Source organism: Gracilinanus agilis, chromosome X, assembly GCF_016433145.1.
Source record: "Gracilinanus agilis isolate LMUSP501 chromosome X, AgileGrace, whole genome shotgun sequence".
NCBI lineage: Eukaryota > Metazoa > Chordata > Mammalia > Didelphimorphia > Didelphidae > Gracilinanus > Gracilinanus agilis.
The window spans coordinates 12056623-12071210 of NC_058136.1; positions in this window are offsets into that span (position 1 = coordinate 12056623).

Consider the following 14588-nt stretch of genomic DNA (forward strand, 5'->3'; position numbering starts at 1 on the left):
TTCGTCTGGACTTGTTTTTATGTCCCCTTGAGGAGTCTTGTGTGTTTCGGTCAGGAGATGTTAAGAGCTGCTTTTTACTCTGCCACCATCTTAACCCGGAACCCCCATTTTATTTTTTAAAAACCTAGAAAGCTTAGAAATAAATACACCTTTCACTTAAATGGCAAAATATTATCTACCTAAAATTAGGAGCAAGTATTATTGATAATGAAGAAAAGCTAGGGCTTTTTTCAAGTATAGCAGGCATTTCAAACCAAATACCATGAAAGGTTTCAAATGGTTACATTGATCTCAATAGAAGTCATACCATAAACAATTTAGAGAAAAACGGAACCATAGATAAATTATTATTATTATTATTATTATTATTATTATTATTATTATCATCATCATAGAGGGAGAAAGAGGATCATAGAAGAGAAAACTGATAGTTTTTTTATAAAATTGAAAAGATTTAGCCCAATGTTTTTAGAATTAGAAAGAAAAGTTTCCTTGGGAAGAAAACTTTTCCAGAAAATTTCTCTGGAAAGTTTTACATCCAACATATATAAGAATTTGTATAAACAAATGAGAAAAGCTGCTCTTCAAAGATAAATGATCCATGTACATGTAAATAGGCATTTCTCACAGGAAGAAATCCAAGTTATGAAGAACTACATAAAACAGACATCCAAATCATTTAGAATAAGAGCAAGAGCAATGTGAATCTAAACAACCCAGAAGTTCTACCCATATTCTTCAGATTTAAAAAGATGACATAAGGAAAATGACAACTGAGAAAGGATCTATGAGAGGACAAGAAGCACACTAATGTACTATTTGTGTATTGTAAAGTAGTTGAACAATTCTGTAAAGCAATTCAGAACTATGTATAAAAAGTCACTCAACAGTTCATACTCTTTGGCTAAGCAATATCACTAGTAGACATGTGCTCCAAAGAGGGCAATGAAAAAGGCAAAAGGGCTATATACACAAAGATATACATAGCAGTACTTTCTATCATAGAAAGGAGTTGGAAGCAAAGTGGATATCCATAAAAAACAATAGGGAATGGCTGACCAAATTTTAATATTTAGAATATTGTTGCACAATTATGAAGTAGGGAAAAGAAAAGATTCAGAGATACTTAGAAAGACTTGTGTGAATTGATGCGGAATGACATGTGAGTAATTTCCAGAAAAAATATTTAAATAATTACCACAGTATTGTAAATGAAAGACTTAAAGACAAATCAATGAAATGCCCAATTATGACTCCAGAAGTTTGATGATAAAACATATTTTATACCTATTGATGGAGAGGTTATAGAAAGTAGCTACAAAATGATACACATTTCCAGACAAAATCACAACAGCACATATTGATGTGACTGGACTATATATTTTTTTTTGTTTTTGTTTTAAAGGAACAAGTATTTATCAAGTGCCTATTATGAGCTAGGCATTGTGCTAAATGCCTTTATATATATATATAAAATTTGATCCTCACAACAATCCCCCTTAGAAGTAGATACTAATATGATATTCATTTTACATTTGAAGTAATTGAGACAGATAGAGGTTATGTGAGTTGCTCAGGGTCACACTTCTAGCAAATCTGAGGTTAGGTTTCAACTCTGTTCTTCCTGACTCTAGGTCAAGCACTCTGTCCACTGAGCCACCTAACTGTGTTTTTTATTTTCAGGGATACAGAGGAGAGTTGGAGGAAGAGTGGAGTGACTACAATAAAGATACAAAGAAAAGATAAGTGAGAAAATAAAAGAGCATCAATTAAACATTTAAAAAATAAACAGAAGGGGTGGAACCAAGATGGTGGCTTAGTAGCTGTGAAAGCCAAAACCACTCTGACAGTTCTTACAAACCAATCTATAAAAAGCACTTCAGAATGTTAGGAGTCAAACCAACAGCAAGTGAGGGAACTCTCCCACTGAACACATTCTTCAGCGTGGAAGCTGCCAGATCCTGTGTAATCTAGCCTGGGGCTCCACAATATTTGAATTGTTTCTTTCTGCCTGTTTAAAGTATTTTCTCCTTGACTTGAGAGCTCTTAAGCTTGGCTATAACATTCCTTGGAGTTGTCATATGAGGATTTATTGCAGGAGGAGATCTGTGAAGATGTGAAATATGATTTTTCCAGAAGACAAGGGAACCGGATTTACAATAAAGAATCACCTACCCATCAAAACTGACTATATTCTTTCAGGGGAAAGTATAGTCATTGAATAAAATAGATTTCCAGCCATTCCTGAAGAAAAGACCAGACAAACAGAAAAGTTGATGTCCAAATGCAAAATATAAGAGAAGCATAAAAAAGGTAAATAAGAAAGAGAAAAAATTTAAGGGCTTCAATAAGGTCAAATTGTTTATATTCCTTATATAGAAAGACAATATCTGAAACTCTTAAAAATTGTTATCATTAGCATAGTAGTTAGGAGAAGTATACAAAGACAGAGGGTGTGGTAGTAAGGTGTTTAGGATGATATGTAAAAAAAACCTAAGGCTGAAAAAGAGGATTGTACCAAGAGAAGTGGGAAGAAAGAAGTAAAATGGGGCAAATTATATCACATAAAGAGGCATGGCATGGGAGAAAACTATTACAGTGGAGGGAAAGATGAAGGTGATGATGGGTAATACTTAAACCTTACATCTCATTGGAATTGACTTGGAGAGGGAAGAACAGCCAGATTCATTGGGGTATAGAATGCTGTCTCACTCTATAGAGAAATAGAAAGGGAATAAGAAATGGGGTGGTGGGGAGGGGAGCAATATAAGAGAAGCTGGGGGAGGGGTATTAAAAGACTTTCTAGAGAAATAGGAGGGGAATAAGAAGGGTGGTGGTAGGAAGGGGACTAATATAAGGGAGAGAGACAACATGAATCATATAACTTTGGAAAATGTATGTGGAAATTTGTTATTAAAATAAAATAAAGATAAAAAATAAATAAACAGAAGAGGCCAAATGGAGGTCCAGAGATGAACACAGGTCAGCAGTGTAAAGTTACTAGTACTAAAAAATTCAATGCATATTAACAATAAGAAGCTACATTTAGTGAATTTGTGGTTTCATGTGTAAGCCTCATTTTCTTTTTTTTAATATGGAATTATTCATATTGATGATTTCAAGTCAATAATTCTAAAAAAGAACAAAGAAGGCTATAGTATCTCTGGACACACTCCTTCAGGGCTAGTCAGGATTTATATATTTGTCTGGGAGAATAATTTTTACCTTGCAAAATTGTTGAAAATATATGTATTTTTAAACATTAAACAAATTTTTAACATTGGATTCTTTAAAAAATTATATCACTCTCCAAGAAATCTTAAGAAGAAAACTATCTAGAACCAAAGGAAAAATTAGAAACAGACAATTCACAGGTCACTTTCCCTGAAAGAATTTTCAATCTGACATATCCAGAAATGTAATTGTAAAATTCTAGAGGTTCCAGATCAATAAAAACAATGCTGTAAGGAATAATGCAAAGCTATGTCATGAACCATGTCAGGATCTCAGTCAGAATCATACAAAATTACACTCTAAATACCAGAGCAGAAATAAAGGAGAGAAAGATTATATAGCAAAAGGGGAAATAAAAGTTGTGGAGATTAAAATTAATATGCAAAATATTAAATATTATATTTATGAATACTTTATTAATAATAAACTAACAGAGACCTAACTAAAGGTTACTAACCAGCCCGATCCCAGGACCCAAAAAAAAAAAAAGAGGGAGGAGTTAAACAGCCAACTATAAAACAATAATGTGACCATGCAAAAGTGGAGGGCCAGGAGATATTAAAGGGAATTTTGGGAAAACTAAGGGACTTATGGGAGATGAAGTCCAAGGTTCAAAATTTCCATTTATACAAATTCCTATAACAAGGTATAACTTATCTTGTAGAGTTGAGCTTAATCCTTCAAGGAAGAATTAAATCTTTAAAACAACCAGTGATCTCCAAGAGTTCTTTTTGAGATAACCAAACTTGTACAGAGTATTAGAAATGCAAATACAAGATAATGGAGAAGTCTACCAAAGTAAATAAGTTTCAAGAATCAGAAAAGGCTTTAAATAATGATCAAATGATTACATGATTAAAGGAAGGAGAAAAACTATTGTCTCTAGAATCTTAACATATCCAATGGTCAGTGAAGGAATAAAGACAAAATTGGGGCCCAGGAGAAAAGGAAAAGGAAATGGGAATGTAAAACCCTCTCCCAAAATCCATAGAGGACTCTTTCCTTATTGGTAAAGATGAATGCCCCTCTCTGAGCGAGGGGTGGGGTGGACTTGGCCAAAGTGAGAGAGCTTCAGTTCATCCAGTCCTTTTCAGAACTCTTCAAACTCCTTCTTCATGCTCTGTGTTCATGCATTGTTGGCTTCCAGGTTTGAGAAAGAAGATGGAAGAGACCAATCCCACTTCAGGTTGTTGAAGAGAAGAGGTAGTAGTCCCTATCAAGTCCCAGATGACTACACAGGAGACGTCCCTTTGAGTGAGTTCTAGAACTCTCTCTCTCTCTCTCTCTGTCTCTCTGTCTCTCTCTCTCTCTCTCTCTCTCTCTCTCTCTCTCTCTCTCTCTCTCTCTCTCTCCTAGTTATTTTTATCCCAATGGGAATGAGCCTTCACTCTTAATATATGTATTTTCCTATGAATCTTTCTGATTTCTGTTTTACTACAATTTGAATGAATGGATTTCTTTGCTAGTTACTATGTATGTTTAATGTGGAACTAGTATTTAGTGGGAAAGGATTCAAATTCTGGAAATAGAGCTTGGGATTCCCCCTTCTTCCCAATAAGGCAAAGTGATCAGATGTTAGCTTGAACCTAAACATATCCCTTAGTCTAATAATACCTAAGGAAGTAGACAGATATAATTCTAGCCTAGTACTACCCCTTTTTTTTCTGAGAACAGACTGTCCTCCAGCCCTATTCTCCAGTTTCCCCTCCTGGAATGAAAGTATTCCTCTAGGGAATGAAAGAATTCCTTGGAGAATGGTGGAGAGAGAAGAGGCAATGAATGCCCATTCAGTCTCCCTTCAAGGAATTCAGCTACACATGAGATAGGGAAGGGAAAGGAAGGTAAAGGGGTGGTGGGGGTAGGAATAGTGAGAAAGGAATGGGAGAGAAAAGAGGAAAGAACTTAATGTTTGGAATATATGAAGTGGCAGAAGAAAATAATATATTAGCATAGTTGTTGAGAGAGTGGTATTCTCATGAACCTTACTTTAATCTATTCTGGGTCAGGTAAGCAGAAGGAAGGAAGAGAATAATTTAAAATATACTAAAGTAAACATAGAATTAAAAAAGATAATTTAAGTTAATAAGACCATAATTACATTCAAAATTTACTTTGATTTTGTATGCCAGAGAGGGAGAGGGAGAAAAAGAGGTAGGGAGGAAAGATGGAAGGGAGAAAGAGAGGGAGAGAGAAGGAGTGGGAGAGTTTTCTCACAATTCCCATAAATGGAAACATTTTCTCACAATGCAGAAATTGGATTAGACTCAAAATTGAATATTAAGGGAACTGAGCTAGATACAGAAGTGAGTCACAAGATGGAGTCAGTATAGTTCATTCAATTCCCACAATTATCACACCAACTGAAAACAAAATTTAAAAAAAAAACCTGTTGTCATAATAAAACTAAGCTTGTTTTTAAAAAGGACAATATAAGACAATCAACCAAGTTGATTAAAGAATAAAAGGAGAGAAAAACTAAATCCCTAATATCAAAAAGGAAAAATGGTAATTCACAAGTTAAAAGGAAATATAGGAACTTTTCAGAAATTATTATATTCAATTATATATACATAAAGCTGAACATGTAAATGAAATTGATAACTATTTACAAAAAATAATAAAATAGCTTTATTAACTGAACAAGAAATAGGTAATATAAACAAACTCATTTCAGAAATACAAAATGAAAAAGCCATAAATGAACTCCCCATTGAAACATACCCTGAGAACAGATGAATTGCCAAGGACTTTCTATTAAATGTCAAAAGAATAATACTAAACAAATTCTTTGTTAAAAACAGAGATAGAAAGGACCTTACTAAATGCTTCTTTTTGGAACAACTTGTTCTTGATACCAAAACCAGAGTCAATTAAAGAAGGGGAAAAATGAATAATATCTAATGGCTAGTCAAGCAAAAACATCAAATAAACTATTAGCATTTTTTGCTAATTAATTTTATATTTCTGTTCAAGATTGGATAAACAGATATAGAAAGAGCCTTTGATAACTGACCCTATATCACATTCAGCATAGAAATAGAAAAGCTTTCCCAGAATCTACCAACACTGATGCTAGAGAACTGAGTGAAGGTAGAAAAGCATTCACAGAATTTTCAAAGAAAGCTACGGGAAGGGAAAAATCTTGATTGAGAGTTAAAGTTCACCCTCCTCCTTAGGACCATGTATTCAGGGCTTTGGGGATTGTTCATTCTATTTCTCATCATCCCTTAGAGACAGATACTGAGACCACTGGGTGCAACAGCTTTTACTGAGGCTAAGGAAGATAAATATTGTTTGATCAGATGTGGTTGGTGAAACATTTCCCCCCCTTCCCCTTAGAGACAATTTCCTTCTTTCATGGCTAGGGGTAGAGGGAGAGTGGAGAGAGTTGCCACGAATTATCCCACTCCCCCAGATTTGTTTTGTCTCAATTCTCTTTTTTGAATGATTTGTTTTTCAATCAGCAAAACGCTGCCCTCTCCTCACCCTTCCACCAATTGAGAATGAAAGAAAAAAGTCCTCTATTATAAAAGTAACTCCTATTACAGTCAAGAAAAAGAAATTTCTCAGAGACTATGTCTAAAATTACATACATGCATACATACATGTAGGAAGTCACATATACACATATAGATAATCATATACATATATTTATGTATATATGTATAGTGTGTATATACACATACTATTTATTAGTTCATATAAGTCTCCCCAGGTTTCACTTAAAAAGTATCTCTTTAATCACTCACAGTCATGTAATATTCTAAAACATTTATATATAAAAATTTATTCAACCATCCCCCAATTCACTCTCATTCTTTGACTCTTCTAAAGAGCTATAAGTATGCTGTGAATATTATTAATATTGTTCAAGACTAACCCCTTCCTTAGTCTCCCCTTTCTCTTATTCCCTCTTCTCCTCTTCTACTTCCCTGTAGAATGAAATTTATTTTTGTACTCAGTTATGTCTATTCTTCTCTCCTTTGATCAGTTCAGATGAGAGTGAAGCCAGTCACTCCAAGTTATTCCTAGTACTCTATATAGATGTCTAATTGTGCGCTCTGATTATGAGATAATTTTCCCTTTGTACTCCTCTCCCAGTGTATTCATTTTCCTTCCTTATCTATCCCCTTTAACATCATCAAGACAAAATAGAGCCACTCCCTTGTCTTTTTGTCTAATTAGGCTGTATGTGTGTGAGAAAAGAGAAAGATCTCTGATGATGGAAGGGTTCAGAGGGGCACCATGTATCATCTCTATATATTAGAAAGTAAGGAGTTCATCCTCCTTTAGTCCTTTATTATCATCCATTCATGTTCACCTTTTTATATTTCTCTTCACTGCTTTGTTTGAACTTCAAAGATTAAACAGCTCTGCTCTTTTCATCAGAAATTTTTTGGAGTCCTCTATTTCATTAAAGATCCATTTTTCTCTGGTAGGAGCATGCACAGTTTTGCTGGGCATATTATTCTTGGATATAAGTCTTCTGGAACATTATGTTTCAAGTCAGCCATTTCTTTATAATGTTATTTAGTTATTTCAACAGTATCCAACTCTTCACGAGTCCATTTGGGGTTTTCCTGGCAAAGATACTGGAGTGATTTCCTCTTCCTTTTCCAGCTCAATTTAGAGATGAGGAATTGAGGCAAACAGTGAGTAACTTGACCAGAGTCAAGCTAGTAAATTTCTGGTGTCAGATTTGAACTCAGTAAGTTGAATCTCCTTGACTTTAGGCTGGGCACTCTATCCACTGAGTCACATGACTGCCCTAGCCTTTATAAAACTGGCTGCTAAATTTTGTGTGATCCTAAATTTTGTGGTTCATAGGTACTTTTGAATTCATTCTTTCTGACTGCTTGCAGGATTTTGCTTATCTGGATTGACAATAATGGGAGTTTTTATTTTGAGATTTGTTTCAGAAGGTGATGAGTTTGGGGAAATGTTTTTATCAAGATTTAAAAAGAAACACGTAGAACTTTTTTTGGTTTAGGTTTTTGTTTTGTTTTGTTTTTGCCCTTGGCTTTCAGGTAGTCCAATGATTTTTTAAATTTGTATTTAGAATATTTTTCCATGGTTACATGATTCACAATCTTTCCTCTCCTACTCTTTCCTCCTCCTCCCTCCCAAAGCTGACAAGGAGCTCCACTGGATTATACATGTATCATTGTTCAAAACATATTTCTATGTTATTTGTATTTGCAGTAGAGTGATCCTTTAACATCAAAACCCTAATCACATCCCTATCATACTATGTGATCAAGCATATATTCTTCTAATGCATTTCCAGTTCCACAGTTCTTTCTCTGGATGTGGATAGTGTTTTTTCTCACAAGTTCCTCTGGATTGTCCTTGGTCGTGGCATTGCTGCTGGTAGAAAAGTCTATTACATTCAATTGTGCCATAATGTATCAGTCTCTGTGTACAATGTTCTCCTGGTTCTGCTCCTTTCACTCTGCATCAATTCCTGGAGGTCATTCCAGTTCACATGGAATTCCTCCATTTCTTTATTCCTTTCACCACAATAATATTCCATCACCAACATATACAACAATTTATTTATCCCTTCTCCAATCTATGGACACCTCCTCATTTTCCATTTTTTGCCACCACAAAAAGCACAGCTATGAATATTTTTACAAGTCTTTTTCCTTATTATCTCTTTGGGGTACAAACCCAGAAGTGATATGGCAGGATCAAAGGGCAGGCATTCTTTTAAAGTACTTTGTGCATAATTCCAAATTGCCCTCCAGAATGATTGGACTAATTCACAACTCTACCAGCAGTGTATTATTGTCCCAATTTTGCCACATCTCCTCCAACACTTATTACTTTCCTTTGTTATCATATTGGCCAATCTGCTAAGTATGAGGTGGTACCTCAGAGTTGTTTTAATTTGCATTTTTTCTAATCAGGAGGGATTTAGAACACTTTTTCATGTGCTAGTTTTGATTTCATCATGTGAAAACTGCCTATTCATGTCCTTCGACTATTTGTCCATTGGAGAATGGCTTGATTTTTTTGTAAATTTGACTTAGTTCCTCATATATTTGGGAAGTTAAACTTATGTCAGAGAGTTTTGTTATAAAAATATTCTCCCAGTTTGTTGTTTTCCTTCTAATATTGGTTACATTGGTTTTGTGTGTATAAAAACTTTTCAATTTGATATAATTGAAGTCACTCATTTAAATTTTGCAGTGTTCTCTATCTCTTGCTTGGTTTTAAATTCCTTCCTTTCCCACAGATCTGATAGGTATATTAATCTATGTTCACCTAATTCATTTATGATTTCACTCTTTATATTTGTCATTTACCCATTTTGAATTTATCTTGGCATAGGGTGTAAGATATTGATCTAAACCCAATTTTTCCAATACTGTTTTCCAATTTTCCCAGCAGTTTTTATCAAATAGACCAGTGATTCTTAATTTTTCCCCTTTCCATCTTTTTTTCTAGTCAGTTGTTTTTTACTAATAGATACGTTATATTTTCTTTCATTTTTCAGTCTTTTGACTTTCTTTATTATATCTTTTTTTTCAGATTTAAATATTTTATTTTTTTAGAAAAATTTTCCATGGTTACATGATTCCTGTTTTTACTTTCCCCTTCACCCCCCCCTTAGCCCTCCCCCATATCCAACACGCATTTCCACTGGTTTTAATCTGTGTGATCAGTCAAGACATATTTACATATTATTGATAGTTGCATTGGTGTGGTCATTTAGTGTCTACATCCCCAACCATATCCACATCAACCCATGTGTTCAAGTGGTTGTTTTACTTCTGTGTTTCCACTCCTGCAGTTCTTCCTCTGAATGTGGTTAGTGTTCCTTTTCTTAAATCCCTCAGAATTTTCCTGGGTCATTGCATTGCTGCTAGTACAGAAGTCCATTATATTCTATTTTACCACAGTGTATTGGTCGCTGTGTACAATGTTCTTCTTGCTCTGCTCCTTTCACTCTGTATCAGTTCCTGGAGGTCTTTCCACTTCACATAGAATTCCTCCAGTTTATTATTCCTTTGAGCACAATAGTATTCTATCACCAGCATATACCACAATTTGTTCAGCCATTCCCCAATTGAAGGACATACCCTCCCTTTCCAGTTCTTTGCCACCACAAAAAGCGCAGCTATAAATATTTTCATAAAAGTCTGTTTATCTATGATCTCTTTGGGGTACAAAACCAACAATGCTATGGCTGGATCTAAGGTCAGGCAGTCCTTTAGAAATCTTTGGGCATAGTTCCAAATTGCCAGCCAGAATGGCTGGATCAGTTCACAACTCCACCAGCAATGCATTAATGTCCCAATTTTGCCACATCCCCTCCAACATTCATTACTTTCCCCTTCTATCATTTTAGCCAAACTGCTAGGTGTGAGGTGGTACCTCAGAGTTGTTTTGATTTGCATTTCCCTAATTATTAGAGATATAGAACACTTTCTCATGTGTTTATTGATAGCTTTGATTTCTTTATCTGAAAATTGCCTATTCATGTCCCTTGCCCATTTATCAGTTGGGGAATGGCTTCATTTTTTATGCAATTGATTTAGTTCCTTGTATATTTGAGTAACTAGACATCTTTCAGAGTTTTTTGTTATAAAGATTTTTCCCAGTTTGTTGTTTCCCTTCTGATTTTGGTTGCATTGTTTTTATTTATAAAAAACTTTTTAATTTTATATAATCAAAATTATTTATTTTACATTTTATAATTTTTTCTAACTCTTGCTTGGTTTTAATATTTTCCCTTTCTCATAGATCTGACAGGTATAATATTCTATGTTCATCTAATTTTCTAATAGTTTCCTTCATTATATTGAAGTCATTTGCCCATTCTGAATTTATCTTGGTGTAGGGTGTGAGATGTTGATCTAAACCTAATCTCTCCAATGTCGTTTTCCAATTTTCCCAACAGTTTTTGTCAAATAGTGGATTTTTGTAACAAAAGTTGGGCTCTTTGTGTTTATCCTACACTGTTTTACTGATGTCACTTACCCCAAGTCTATTCTACTGATCCTCCCTTCTGTCTCTTAGCCAATACCATATTGTTTTGATGACTGTTGCTTTATAGTATCATTTAGTATCTGGTACTGCTAGGTCATCTTCCTTCAGTTTTTTTTTCATTATTTCCCTTGATATTCTTGATATTTTGTTCTTCCAAATGAACCTTGTTATAGTTTTTTTCTAATTCAGCAAAAAGTTTTTTTGGTACTTTGATAAGTATGGCAATAAATGGGTAAATTAATTTGGGTAGAATGGTCATTTTTATTATGTTAGCTCATCCTACCCATGAGCAATCAATGTTTTTCCACTTGTTTAGATCTAGTTTTAATTGTTTGGAAAGTGTTTTGTAGTTGTGTTCATATAATTCCTGTGTTTGTTTTGGTAGATTCCTAAGTATTTTATATTGTCTAGGGTGATTTTAAATGGTGTTTCTCTTTCTACCTCATGCTGCTGTGATGTGTTGGGAATATATAGAAATGCTGATGATGGATGTGCATTTATTTTGTATCCTGCAACTTTGCTAAAGTTGTTGATTATTTCTACAAGCTTCTTAGTTGATTCTCTAGGATTTTTTAAGTAGACCATCATATCATCTGCAAAGAGTGATAGCTTAGTCGCCTCATGGCCTATTTTAATGCATCCAATTTTTTTCTTCTCTAATTGCTATTGCTAGTGTTTCTAGTACAAACTTAAATAATATAAGTGATAATGGGCATCCTTGTTTCACTCCTGATCTTACTGGGAAGGCTTTTAATTTATACCCATTGCATATGAAGCTTGTTGATGGTTTTAGATATATACTGTTTATTATTTTTAGGAACAGTTTTTCTAGTCCTATACTTTCCAGTGTTTTCAATAGGAACGGGTGCTGTATTTTGTCAAAGGCTTTTTCAGCATCTATTGAGATAATCATGTGGTTTTCGTTGGTTTGCTTGTTGAAATGGTCAATTATGTGAATGGTTTTCCTTGTGTTGAACCATCCTTGCATTCCTGGTATAAATCCCACCTGATCATGATGAATAACCCTCGTGATCACTTGCTGGAGTCTCTTTGCTAGTATTTTGTCTCAGGTTTTTGCATCTATTTCATTAAGGAGATTGGTCTGTAGTTTTCTTTCTCTCTTTTTGGTCTATCTGCCTTTGGCATCAGTACCATATTTGTGTCATAAAAGGAGTTTGGTAGAACTTCTTCTTTGATTGTTATGTCAAATAGTTTGTATAGTATTGGAATTAGTTGCTCTTTGAATGTTTGATAGAATTCACTTGTGAATCCATCAGGCCCTGGCGATTTTTTCTTAGGGAGTTCTTTGATGGATTGTTCAATTTCTTTTTCTGATATGGGATAATTTACATATTCTGTTTCTTCTACTGTTAATCTAGGCAATTTATATTTTTGTAAATATTCATCCATCTCACCTAGATTGCTATATTTATTGCCATATAATTGGATAAAGTAGTTTTTAATGATTACCGTGATTTCCTCTTCACTAGAGGTGTGGTCTTCCTTTTCATCTTTGATACTGATTATTTGGTTTTCTTCTTTCCTTTTTTAATTAGATTGACCATTACTTTGTCAATTTTCTTTGTTTTTTCAAAGTGCCAGCTTCTAGTATAATTTATTAATTTAATAATTCTTTTACTTTCAAATTTATTGATTTCTCCTTTAATTTTTATAATCTCTAATTTGGTCGTTAGCTGGGGATTTTTAATTTGTTCCCTTTCTAGTTTTTTAATTTGCATGTCCAATTAATTGATCTTTGCCCTCTCTAATTTGCTAATACATGTACTCAAGGATATAAATTTCCCCCTGAGTACTGCCTTAGCTGCATCCCACAGAGTTTGGTAAGATGTCTCATCATTGTCATTCTCTTCAATGAAATTGTTGATTGTTTCTATGATTTCTTCTTTGTCTAGCTGGTTTTGGAGAATCATATTATTTAATTTCCAATTAGCTTTTGATTTGCCTGTCCAGGTCCCCTTACTAATTATTATTTTTATTGTATTATGATCTGAAAAGGTTACATTTATTATTTCTGTTCTTTTGCATTTGTTTGCAATGTTTCTATGGCCTATTACATGTCCAAGTTTTGTGAATGTACCATGTGCAGCTGTAAAAAAAGGTGTATTCCTTTTTGTCCCTATTTATTTTTCTCCACATATCTATTCAATCTATTTTTTCTAGGATTTCATTCACCTCTCTTATCTCTTTCTTTTTGGTTTGATTTATCTAGATCTGAAAGAGGAATTTTTAGATCTCCCTCTAGTATGGTTTTACTATCTATTTCCTTCTTGAGCTCTGCCAGTTTCTCCTTTAGGAATTTGGATGCTATACCATTTGGTGCATACATGTTGAGTACTATTATTTCCTCTTTGTCTATACTGCCTTTTATCAGGATGTAATTATCTTCTCTGTCTCTTTTAATCATATCTATTTTAACTTTGGCTTTGTCAGAAATCATGATTGCCACTCCTGCCTTCTTTTTCTCATTTGAAGCCCAAAAGGATTTGCTCCAGTCCTTGACCTTAAACCTGTGTGTGTCCACCAACCTCATATGTGTTTCTTGTAAATAACATATGGTAGGATGTTGGTTTCTAATCCACTCTGCTATTTGCTTCCAATTTACGGGTGAATTCATCCCATTCACATTCAGAGTTATAATTATCAGTTGTGTATTCCCTAACATTTTGGTATTCTCTCCTAGTTGTACTCCTTCTTCTTATGCTATTTCCTTTAAAACCATTGGTTTGTTTTAGACCAGTCCCCCTTGTCCCCTTCCTTGATTTACTTCCCTTTCCACCCCCTCCCTTATTATTCCCGTCTTTTTATTTTTAAGGCCTAATGAATTCCCTCCCCCCTCTCCTACCCTCCATTTTATGAACTCCCCACTCCCTGCTCCCCTTGATTAATTCTTTCTGACTTTCTCAGTAGGGTTAGATAGAATTCTATATTCAAATGGATATAGCTACTCTTCCCTCTCAGGGTTAATTCCCCTGAGAGTAAGGTTTAAATATTACATATTAATGCTCTCTTCCTCTCCTTCTTATAATAGTATTCATCTCCTCCCTTTCCCGTGCCCTCTTTGTGTGATTTAGAATATCCTATTTTTCTTATTCATTCAAGTTTCTCTAGGTGCCACCTACTATTACCCCCCATCTTTTCCCCTGCCCTGTCTCCTCTTTGACCATTTAGTGCTCTAACCTCTCCCTATGAATAATTCTTCTAATTACTATAATAGTGAATACAGTTTTTGAAAATTACTCATAATATTTCTCCATATAGGAATACAAATAATTTGATCTTATTAAGGCCCTTAAAGAGGCAAATTTAAAAATAAGAGTTTTCTTTCTTTCCCCTCT